Source organism: Ovis canadensis, chromosome 9 (genome assembly GCF_042477335.2).
Source record: "Ovis canadensis isolate MfBH-ARS-UI-01 breed Bighorn chromosome 9, ARS-UI_OviCan_v2, whole genome shotgun sequence".
Taxonomy (NCBI): domain Eukaryota; kingdom Metazoa; phylum Chordata; class Mammalia; order Artiodactyla; family Bovidae; genus Ovis; species Ovis canadensis.
The window spans coordinates 53,304,819-53,317,805 of record NC_091253.1 but is presented as its reverse complement, the minus strand read 5'-3'; the positions used below and the strand labels follow the sequence as shown (position 1 = coordinate 53,317,805).

The 12,987-nt window shown below is 38.4% G+C and overlaps 1 protein-coding gene across 1 annotated transcript in view; it reads left to right on the top strand.

Annotated features, from left to right (window-relative positions):
- Window positions 1–12,987, top strand: part of PDE7A (phosphodiesterase 7A) — a 192,073-nt gene that overhangs the window by 31,344 nt on the left and 147,742 nt on the right. The window lies entirely within an intron of this gene.

The following is a 12,987-nucleotide window of genomic DNA, read 5'->3' as shown; positions in this document are numbered from 1 at the left end:
GTTTTAAATTAAGATTTACTTATTAACATTACAAAATTTAAAGCCTAATCCCCTTACATTTTAAGTGCAACTTATGAGTCATGTTCTTTGATTTATAGTTCTGATAAGAATATTTTTATTCATTCTTTTATTATTTGATTAACTCAAACTAAACAAGCTAAATTCCTTTTAATAATCATTCCCATTTACCAGTTCCCCAAGTTCTTTAGTCACTTCCTTAAGTATTTTAACTACATTTGCAAATATCACATATTGACTGTTCTCTTCCAAGACTTCAAATGCCTGACAAGGTAAACTAAATAATCTTTACAAACAAAACAATTCATGAACTAATTTAATACTAATTTAGTGAATCTCAAGTTATCCTAAAAATTTAAGAATAGCTCGTAAAATTAGCCAAATTATTACATGTACAGTTGAAAATTATAGATCTGAAATCAATAATCTGAGTAAATCTCAAAGTGCATGGGTGCACACATATCATGGGTGATATGTCAGATTCTTTAAGCATTACACTTTAAGTAACAAATATAGTAGATTATCCCAGTGATTACTTACTCCTATACTTTACACCAAAGTATTATTTGTGGGCTGCATAAATTTATTATATTTGAATTTGATACTAAAACTCAACATGGTTGGAAGGACACTTAGCTGCACAGAAGTGAAGTTGGAACATCCAGGCAAATTGAGGTGACTGCTGATCATTAGACCTGAGACGGCTGCTTATCTTATGAATTCCAGGCAGAACATTACTTTGAGGATACTTACTTGCAGAGAGCAGCTTGTTCCCTGGGTTTATTTTACCTTTTTGTTTTTTCAGCTTTATTATTCTACAATTATTTTTAATTTGTATTTGCATTATTTCAAAAAATTTTTTTAAATTTATTTGGCTGCACAGGGTCTTAGTTGAGGCATGGAGGATCTTTGATTTTCTTTATGGCATGCAGGATTTTTTTTAGTTTCAGCACCCGAACTCTTAGTTGCAACATGTGTGATCTAGTTCCCTGATGAGGAATCAAACCCAGGCCCCTTGCATTGGAAGCATGGAGTCTTGGTCACCCAACCACCAGGGAAGACCTCTATTTTTTATTTGTTATACCTTGATTTTGGTAGATGGAATTCTACAAACCATTTTCTACCCTCCTTTTGTTAACCCTAATTGAAGTAAACTGACCCCTTTATTGCATGATTGAATCTACATTCTTTTAGATCTTTCTCAGACAACAGCTTTCCAGCCCTCTTAATGTCGTCTCATGGATCAGGAATTCTCTCAATCCTCTGTCTAGCTCTGTGGCTACAAATCTGAAAGTCCTAAAATGGCAAAATGTGACACAAATCATTTGTATACTCCAAACAGAATCTCTGAAAACCTGCTAGCAGGTTATTAGGCTAAGAGAGTTGGTCTACACCATTTCCTAGCTTAAATGAACTTGGGGTGTGTCACATAATGGATTGATGACCCAAAAGCCATTCGTATTCTTTCCCCTTGTCTTTTTTAACTACAGAGGCTAAGATATTGCTTTCAAACTCTTTTGAAGGTAACAGTGGTCATGAAAACAGTTCTTGTCAATGAAGAGGAAGTGGAATTTACAAGGAAGATATTCTGGGGGAAGTTTTTTGTTGTTGCTATTACTAGCCAGAATGGTACTTTTTTTTTTTTTTTTTTTTTTGCCAAAGATGAACCCATATTGACACATCATAATCACTCAAAAATCATAGTTTATCTTAACATTTATTCTTGATGTTATACATTTTACTAGTTTGGAAAAGTGTACAATGAGTTATATATCCATCATTATGATACCATACAGAGCAGTTTCACTGCTCCAAAAATCCTGTATGCTCTGCCTATTTACCTCCCCATCCTTACCCACCTCAACCCTGGAAACCACTGATCTTTTTGCTGTCTTCATAGCTTTGCATTCTCTAGAATGTCTCATAGCTGCAGTCATACAGTATGCAGCCTTTTCAGATTGGTTTCTTTCACTAGTGATATGCACTTAAGATTCCTTTTCCCTGTCTTCTCATGGCTTGATAGCTCATTTCTTTTTTGCTCTAAATAATATTCCATTGTCTGGATGTACAAAAGTTTATCCATCCACCTACTGAAGGATCTCTTGGTTCCAAGCTATGAATAAAGGTACTAAAAATATCCATGTGCAGGTTTTTGTGTGATATAAGTTTTCAGCTCCTTTGGTTACATACCAAAGAGCACCATTGCTAGATCATATGGTAAGAACATGTTTAGTTTTATAAGAAACCACCAAACTGTCTTCCAAAGTGGCCATACCATTTTGTATTCCCATGAGTGATATATGAGAATTCCTGTTACTCCACATCCTCACCAGCATTTGATGTTGTCAGTGTTCTAGATTTTGGCCATTGTAATAGTTGCATGATTACATATCATTGTTGTTTTGATTTGCACTTCCCTGATGATAATTCATTGGTGAGGCATCTTTTCATATGCCTGTTAGCCATTTTTATACCTTCTTTGATAAGGTATCTGTTAAGGTCTTTGGCCCATTTTTTTCTATTGGGTTATTTGTTTTCTTATTGTTGAGTTTAAAGAGTTAGTGTATTCTGGATAATAGTCCTTTATCAGATGTGTCCTTTGTAAGTATTTTCTCCCAGTCCATGTCTTGTCTTCTCATTCTCCTAACATTTTTTAATGTTAATGAAGTCTAATTTGTCAATTATTTCTTTCATGGATTGTGCCTTTGGTATTCTTTCTTAAAAAGACATCACTGTACCTCCAAATTATCTGGGTTTTCTCTTCCGTATTATTATCTAGGAATTTTCTAGTTTTGCATTTTACATTTAGGTCTGTGATCCATTTTGAGTTAGTTTTTGCAAAAAATATAAAATTTGTGTTTAGATTTTTTTTTCTTGTGGGTGTCTACTTCCACCTTTTAAAAAGGTATTAAATTATATAAAATAATAATAACTGTATTATTGAATTTGTAACATATATAGATATAAAATAATAATAGCACAAAGGGTGGGAAAGAAGGGCTACAGTTAAATAGGAGTAACATTGCTATATCTCAGTGGAATAGTTAGTATAAATCTGTAAAAGATTATGATAAGATGCATATGATAAGTCCTAGAGCAACTACTAAGTAAGTAAAACAAAAAATTGTGGAAAAATTAAATAAATTAAAATCTTACAATAGAAAATATTCACTAAATGCAAAAGAAAGCAGGAAAGGAAAAATAGAGGAACAAAAAAGGCATAAGACATAAAGAAGACAAAAAGTGAAATGGCAGACATAAATTCAGCCATATCAATGATAACATTAACTATGACTGGATTAAATATAATCTAACCCAAAGGCAGAGATTATGAAACTAGTTTTACAAAACTGGATCCAACATTTTGCTGCCTATAGCACGCTTTAGATTCAAATATGTTGAAAGCAAAAGACTGGAAAAAGATATATCAGTGGGTCAAAGAAAATTCATCAGGAAAATAACAAAATTCAATGAGATAAATGAAAAAGAACTATGGAATGAAAATACCTGTAGAGTAACAGGAATTCTCATATATCACTCATGGGAATACAAAATATATAGCCATTTTGGAAGATAGTTTGGTCAGTTCAGTTCAGTTGCTCAGTCGTGTCCGACTCTTTGCAACCCTATGGACAGCAGCACGCCAGGCTTCCCTGTCCATCACCAACTTCTGGAGCTTGCTCAAACTTAGGTCCATCGAGTCAGTAATGCCATCCAACCATCTCATCCTCTGTCGTTCCCTTCTCCTCCTGCCTTCAATCTCTCCCAGCATCAGGGTCTTTTCAAATGAGCCAGTTCTTTGCATCGGGTAGCCAAAGTATTGGAGTTTCAGCTTCAGCATCAGTCATTCCAATGAATATTCAGGACTGATTTCCTTTAGGATGGACTGGTTGGATCTCCTTGCAGTCCAAGGGACTCTCAAGAGTCTTCTCCAACACCACAGTTCAAAAGCATCAATTCTTCAGTGCTCAGCTTTCTTTATAGTTGACGTCAGGTTTCTTGTAAAACTAAACATGTTCTTATATGATCTAGCAATGGTACTCTTTGGTATCTTGAGTTGTGAAGCATAACTCAAGTGATGCTGCTAAAGAGTACTTAGAGGGAAATTTACAGCTATAAATTCTTAGATTCAAAAAGAAGAAAAATCTCAAGTCATCATCTAAACTTCTACATTAAGACTCTGGAAAAAGAACAAACTAAATGCAAAACAAACAAACGAAAGAATAAAAATTAGAGCAAAAATGATGAAATAGAGAACAGAAAAGCAATAGAAGTAAAAAGCTGGTTCTTTGAAAATATCTACAAAATTGATCAATCTTTAGCAAGACAGACAAAGAAAAAAGTAAAGATTCAAATGATTAATACTAGAATCAGAAATGAAAGGCAGGACATTACTACTAACCATAGAGAGATAAAATGGATTATAAAAAAAATATTATGAATGACTGAACATCAAATAAGATGAAATGGAAAATTTTCTAGAAAAACACAAACTACTAAGACTAATTCATGAAGTAATAGATAACCTGAATAGGTCTTTAACAAGTAAAAGATTAAATCAAAACTTCCCAGAAAGGATCCAGACCCTGACTTCACTGCTGAATTCTATCAACGAAAAACTAATACCAGTTCTTTATGAACTCTTCCCCAAAATTAATCACCTCCTTTGAATAATTATATATTTTTTTCACTTTAAATGTAATAAATAATGTTATAATAAGCACCCTTATGCTTAAAGGATGAAAAGATCCTTATCATTTTTGATGCTTTTCTCAGGATAAAAATCTGCAGAGGAAATATTTTGTTATATTAACAATCTTATCTCTGAGTGGGGAAATTATGGGTAATTTTTATTTTTCCTACTTTTCTCCACTTTTTATACTGTATTATTTTTATAATCAGAAGAAAACTAAAGGACTTCCCTGGTGGTCCCATGGCTAAGACTCTGAGCTCCCAATGCAGGGGGCCCTGGTCAGTGAACTAGATCCCACATGCCACAACTGAAAGATCCTGCATGCTAAAACTAAGATGCAGCACAGCCAAACAAATAGATATTTTATTTAAAAAAAGAAGAAAATTTAAAACTATAGCCTTTATATTATTTACATTTACATGGACTTGGAAAGAATTAGCTAGTTGAATATAGTATATATCCCGAAATAAATGATACTAATAAGAAATGTTTAAGTCTTCCACTATTGATGTGGATAAAGAATCTACCTTAATGCAGAGAACGCTGAAAGGTACCGAAGCAGCAAACGAAAAAGGAAGCCATGATGATTAAGTTCCTGCTATGACCCAGGCTCTGTGCTGAGTGAGTGTCATAAAATGTATGAATGTCTGATAAAAGGACCAACATCTAGCAGGAGCTTTTTACTTTAGCAATTTATAATTGAGATGTAGAAAGAAGAATAAGAAACAAACAAAAATGTATACAAAACCATCTCAGATGACACCTGGTTAGAGTACATATTGCTTGAGGTCTTGGACAATACCTGATTCTCCCGTAGCACTTAGGAGGTGCTCAATCATGTTTTTTGATTTTTTATCAATAGCACATAGGCTCAAAATCTTCTACCAGCATAAAGATTGTAATGCACTGTGATGAAGAGACTTTAATATCATATAATATCATTGTAACTGTAACATACTTATATAAATATATCCATGACCATTAATTATTTATTGATCCCATTGCATGCCAGTCTCTGGTAATGAAATGAGAAATTGCTCCACATTCCAAGGAATACCAGTGTATAAAGACTGCTTCTATAAACGTCTCTAGATTTTTGTTCCATCTTCTGATCCTTCCAGAGACCGTCAGCAGGTTGTTATTCTCCCTAACAATTCTTTCGTGTTGCCACACTCCTTTCACTTGTACTTTGCTGTGTCTAGAATTCTCTCCACTTTGCTCCCTTCTGCTTTGTTTCCCTTCTTTGACAGCTCAACAATCTTTAAATTTTGACTGAAGGCTCCCCTCTCTCAAATCCTCCTACATTCTACCAAAGTATTCATTTCTCTTCTGGGCCTCCAAAGCATTTTATTTATTACTTTTGTCCTCTTTTTGTGAAAAAAAAAAAAAAAAAAAGCTATAGTACAACTATAATGGAAAGATCCCCTGGAGGAGGGCATGGCAACCTACTCCAGTATTCTTGCCTGGAGAATCCCATAAACAGAGGAGCCTGGCGGGCTACAGTCCATGGGACTGTAGAGTCGGACATGCATGACTGAAGTGACTTAGCAAACACAACTGTGAAGGAGGCATGAGGACTCAAAAGAGAGAGGCTCAAAGATCTTTCAGCACATTGTAAAGGAAGACACTATGCTTAAATAGTAAACTGAAAACAGCTAAAGATGGAGAGAGGAACTTCTCTGGAAGTCCAGTGGCTAAGACTTCAAGCTCCCAATGCAGGAAGCCCCAGTTTGATCCCTGGACAGGGAACTAGATCCCACGTGCCACAACTAAGAGTTCACATGCTGCAACTAACCCCAACACAGCCAAACAAATATATTAAAAAGCAAGTATATAAACAAAAAGAATTTTTAATAAGTAAGATGGGAAGAATGAATTTTCTGCAATTTGGTATAAAGTCCTAATTACTTCCTTCTTAAAGACATTTCCAATGTCTTCTTCTCACACAGAGAACAAGAAGCAGAAACGCAAATTTCATCTTTGATCTAGGAAACATCTGTAACCCTAAACCACATTACACTAGGAAGGAAATCAGATGGAGGAATGATAAATAACTTAGCAGAACACAGGGAGCGAAAATCTAAGTGCCTGCAGAGCTGATACTGGTTAGAAGCAAACCAGTGTGACTCACAGGATATGCCAGTATGGCTCAGAAAGCGGAGACCCCAGCCCCCTGAAAGATAAGGATGTTAATAAGAAGCGTTAAGAAGAAGAAGGTCATTGAGAAGTTTGTGAAAGGAAGTATTGGATGCCCACATCTTCATTCCCACCCCTCTCAGCCTGGGGACCATCCCTCTGGAGAAATTTGAACTAGAAAGGAGACTAACAGAGAATGGTCAGGTGAGCAAGAGTAAAACCTGGATTATAAGCAAAATTATGCATATCAAAGCTTAAGAACCCTGCCAGCACCTTCCTCCTGCCCCCATCATTTGCCCATTCTAAACCTGAGCATCCAGGCTTTTACTTTCCCCTAGGGAACTAGTAAAGGACAGGAGCCTGGAGTGCTGCAGCCCATGGGGTCACAAAGAGTCAGACACAACTTAGTGACTGAACAACACCAAAGGGGACTAGAAGATTCTTCCCTGAAGAAACTGACCACACACACCAGAGGAAAATCCTTCAGCTGTTGACATAGGGAGTCCACAATGAGAAAGCATGCTGGGCTTGCCCCTACACCAGGGTTTCTTAACTTAAGCACTGTTGACATTTTGGACCAGATAATTCTTTGTTGGGGGTATGGGCGGGTAAGAGGGGAGGCTGCTGTCAAATGTCCCTGGGTAGTCACGGGGATGGGCAAGGAGAAGGGCTGGTTGAGAAACGACTGACCAACAATGAGGCTTATCAGTATGCAAGCCACTCCCTACACAGAGATTCTAATCTGCTTTCTAGGGTATCTCCAGTTCGTTGAGCATAGCCGCTGACACAAAAGATAGAGACCAAAACAAACCATTTTGTTGATGTTTAGTCACTCAGTAATGTCCAATTCTTTGTGAGCCCACGGACTGTAGCCCACCAAGTTCCTCTGTCCATGGGATTACCCAGGCAAGAGTACTAGAGCAGGCTGCTATGTCCTTCTCCAGGGGATCTTCCCAACCCAGGGAATCAAACTCACGTCTCCTTCTTGGCAGACGGTTTCTTCACTACCAAGCCATTTGGCCAGGAAAACCCAAAACAAATCATAAACTGTAATATCCCCAGAGAGATAAGAGATGTTTCATATTTAAACAAGAACGATATGTTATATGAACAAACAGCAAATAAGAAAGAATTCTTTTTGTTTGGTTAGTTTTTTTTTTTTTTTTGGCTGCTCTGTGTGGCCAGCAGGATCCTAGTTCCCTGACCAGGGACTGAACCCCAAGTCCTCAGCAGTAAAAGCGTAAAATCCCAACCACTGGACTGCCAAGGAATTTTCAGAAAGAACTCTTGAAAATAAAAATATCATTGAAGAATTTATTTAATTGATTAGACATGTTAGAAGGAAAAGTTAAACAAATCTCACTAAAAATAAAAGAAGACAAAGATTGAACATAAAACATAAGAATATTGGTGAACCAGTCACAGAAAACTGGTACCACATCTAAATAATAAGTGTTCCAGGAGAAAAAGGAAAACTAAGGGGGGAAAGTTATCAAATAATTTGGGAAAATTGTCTAAAACTGAAGGACAAGAATTTCCAGATATTGGTGGCTAAATGCCTAGTAAAGTAGATTTTAAGAAAACACCCATATCAACTTCACTATATTGAATTGTAAGGGAAAAAAAGAAAGTCCTAAAACCTTCCAGAGAAAGGAAAAACAGAGACATACAAAAGATTTGGAATCAAAATGACATTAACTTTCCTATAGCAGTGTTAAAATAAGACAATGGGTCAATCCATTTAAAAATCTTCTGGTAAATGATTTGTATCCCTGAATTTTATATCCAATTAAGTTATCAGTCAAGATATTTAGGATAGGTATGGCACAGAAAAATTAGTCATAGATTTTTAAAAAATTGAGTTGATTATCAACTGGAAAAATAGATAAGGAAAGGTAGTTGTAGTCTATTTTTCTAATTCAGCCTTCAATGATTTTACAGTCAAAGCAGGAAGACATTGACTATATAAGGAAAACAAAGCTAAACTAAACTGACAACCCCTGTGTTGTACAAAACCCCTGTGTTGTACAAAACCAAGAGGATAGAGGGTAGAAAGGAAAAGGGTATAAGAAAGATAAAAATTCTCCCCTGCCACACACACATACACACACAGAAGCAACAGAGAACTTCCATCTGTGGTGATATGGTGGTTGTATGCTGAAAAGTTTACCTGGATAAAAGGTAAAACATCATGTTTTAAAAGACTTAATCCCAGGTGGCACTAGAGGTAAAGAACCTGCCTGCCAAAACATTAGATACAAGAGATGTGGATTTGATCCCTGGGTTGGGAAGATCCCCTGGAGAAAGTCATGTCAGCCCATGCCAGTATTCTTGCCTGGAGAATCCCATGGACAGGGGAGCCTGTGGGCTACAGTCCATAGAGCTGCAAAGAGTCAGACATGACTTGAAGTGAAAATGAAGTTGCTCAGTCGTGTCCGACTCTTTGTGACCCCATGGACTGTAGCCCACCAGGCTCCTCAGCCCATGGAATTTTCCAGGCAAGAGTACTGGAGAGGATGCCATTTCCTTCTCCAGGGGATCTTCCCAACGCAGGGATCGAACCCAGGTCTCCCGCACTGTAGGCAGACACTTTACTGTCTGAGCCACCAGGGAAGCCCATCTTATACACACGCAAATGAGCTGATAAAAGAATTCTCAGGCCAAGTTGAGACTTCAAAAGTCTACATCTCCCAGAACACGGGTGAGCAGTAAATAAATCTTCACTCTCCTTCCTCCACAGACTGTGAGGAGAATCTCACAGGAGAATGGCCATATCCCTCAGATTCCGGTGGGAAACAGGGCCCCTCAACTAAGTAATTAATGAGAATTAATAATTAGTCTATTTATAGAGGTGTGAGCAGGATTTAGGGAAACTAACAAAAGATGGGGAAGAACCCTGGTGCTAGCAACTGCAGGAAGCTATTACCACCTGTAGTCATGGAGGGCAGCGTTGCCAGAATCCAGAGAAAACAGTACTTGAAGAGGGTTGCCAGAGAGCACAGCCAATCAGAGCCCCCCTCAGCAAGGAGCAGGCCAGAGTCTCACTTTCTTGTCACCCTCTGATGTCCTACAGGGTTTTCTCTGTACAGTCCTGAGACTTCCACGCTGAACATTAAAAAATATATATATTATTTATTTGGCTGCATCGGATCTTAGGTGCGGCACATGGGACCTTTGTTGCGGTGTGCAGGATCTCTGTTGTTGTTCTGACATGTGGGATCTAATTCCCTGTTGTTCAGTCACTAAGTTATGTCTGACTCTTTGTGACCTCATGGACTGCATGCAGCACGCCAGGCTTCCCTGTCCATCACCAGCTCCTGGAGTTTGCTCAAACTCATTGTCCATTGAGTCAGTGATGCCACCCAACCATCTCGTCCTCTGTCGTCCCCTTCTCCTCCTGCCTTCAATCTTTCCCAGCATCAGGGTCTTTCCAACGGGCTGGCTCTTCATATCAGGTGGCCAAAATATCGGTGCTTCAGCTTCAGCATCAGTTCTTTCAATGAATATTCAGGGTTGATTTCCTTTAGGACTGACTGTTTTGATATCCTTGCAGTCCAACAGACTCTCAAGAGCTTTCTTCAACAACACAGTTCATAAGCATCAATTTTTTAGTGCTCAGCCTTCTTTATGGTCCAACTCTCACATCTGTATATGACTACTGGAAAAACCACAACTTTGACTATACAGACCTTTGCAAGCCAAGTCATGTCTCTAGGGATAGAAATGGGCCCCCTGTACTGGGAGCGCCGAGTCCTAGCCTCTGAACCAATAGGGAAGTCCACACTGTGAGCATTTTTAAGGCATGTTCTGACCTTCAGTGAAGCAGGATTCTTTACTTCTCTGAGTCTGAATCTTGAAACCTTTTCTCTTGTACAGGCATACAGCTCACAGAAAAGGTTCTCACTGGAGTCTGCTGTCTCCGGGCCCAGAATGAAATTTAGTACACCTTTTAACTTCAAACCTTATCATCCTTTTGGGAAGTTACTACCTGAAACATGCTTGTAACATGCAGCTCTTTTGTAGAGAAGAGATCATTAATACATTGAAATTGAAATTGATCAGTTCTGTTTTCAGATTTGTCCTTTTACCTAGAATTTCTTTGCTTATGGCTCATTCACTTTGCTGTGCAACAGAAACAAACACAACATTGTAAAGCAACTATACTCCAATAAGATTGATTAAAAATAGTAATAATAAAAAATAAAGGTCATCCTCAAAAAAAAAAAGGTCTAACAATAGACTGTCTACAAGAAACTCACCTCAAAACCTCAAATACAAGTATGTAAATACCACATAAGCATTATTTAAAAAATAAAAAAAAACAGTAGTGGCTACTTTAATATCAAGTAGATTTTGGAGAAAAGAAAATGCTTGAAGACAAAGAGAGACATTTTATAATGATAAAAGGATCAATCTTCCAGGAAGACATAATCATTCCAAATGTAACAGCACCAAAAACAGGGCATCAAAATACATAAAACAAAGTTATCCCAGTTGTCCTGTACCCACCCCAGGAAAGGGGCTGGCTGGTGGTCCAGAACAACTTGTGTAATTACAGTGACTTTAGGCCAAAGTCTTATGTGCCTTAATACAGCTGCCACGCAGGGACCAGAAGGCAAGTAAAGATACCACTCGAGAGAGAGCTCCAAGGACCAAAGCCAAAGGTACGTGTCTAGAGTAGTGGCCACAGGAAGAAAGGCTTTAGAGAAGGAGGTCAAAGACTCAGAGAGCTGGGAACATAGAGCACAGACCTGTAGGTTGACGGATACAAGCAGTAGCATGAGAGATTTCTTGCTATAGCTGAGCAGGTGCCATGCTCAGATTGCATGTTGCATGAGATCCATGGCTACTTTTAAAGAGGCTGGGGCATCATTGCTAAGTTGCTTCAGTTGTGTCCAGCTCTGTTCAACCCCATAGATGGCAGCCCACCAGGCTCTGCCATCCCTGGGATTCTCCAGGCAAGAACGCTGGAGTGGGTTGCCATTTCCTTCTCCAGTGCATGAAAGTGAAAAGTGAAAGTGAAGTCGCTCAGTCGTGCCTGACTCTTAGCGACCCTATGGACCGCAGCCTACCAGGCTCCTTCGCCCATGGGATTTTCCAGGCAAGAGTACTGGAGTGGGGTGCCATTGCCTTCTCCAAGGGCATCATTAAAGCTTGCATATTATTGAATTATGACCTAAACTTTCCCTGAGATAATAAAAAAAGTAATTGACATCGATTGAACCCTTACTATTGGTCAGGCAATAGTAACATACTTGCATTCTCATAATTTTCCCAGTGGCCCTATTGTACTAGGTTTTTAAAAAATTTTTATTTGGATCCACTGGGTCTTAGTAGCAGCACACAGGATCTTCATTCACTGTGGTGTGTGGGCTCAGCATTTGTAGCACATGGGCTTAGTTGCTCCATGCCATGTGGGATCTTAGTTCCCTAACCAGGAGTCAAACCTGAGTTCCTGCATTGGAAGGTGGATTCTTATCCACTGGACCACTAGGTAAGTCTCCTGTATTAGTTTTTGCTGCTGCAACAAGTTACACAACCTCAATTGCTTGCAAGAACACAACTTTATTATCTTCCAGTTTTGTGGGTCAAAAGTGAGACACTGGAATAAATTTAAGGCATTGGCCAGGCTGTGTTCCTTCCTGTACACTCTTGGTGGGGTCCATTTTCTTTGCCTTGCTGAGCCTCTAGAGGCCACCCATATTCCTTGGTTTGTGGACCTCTACCTATTTTCCAAGCTGTCAAAGGCAAACTCACAGTCCTTCTCACATCATATCACTCAGACCTCTTCTGCTTCACCCTTTCACTTACAAGGACACTTGTGATTATATTGGATTCCCCTGGATAATCCAGAATAATTTCCCTATTTTAAGATCACCTGATTAGCAACCATAGTTCCATCTGCAACAGCAACTCCCCTTTACCGTGTAAGGTAACATCATCATAGGCTCCAAGCCTTAGGATATGGACATCTTCAGAGGCTATTATTCTGCCTACCATACCTATGAGGTGGGTTCTATAATTCACAATTTAACATCTGAAGCAATGATTTCCAAGCAGGGGTGATGTGCAATGTCTGGAGACATTTTTGATTGTCATGATTAGGGGGAACTTCTACTGGTCTCCAGTGGGTAGAGATG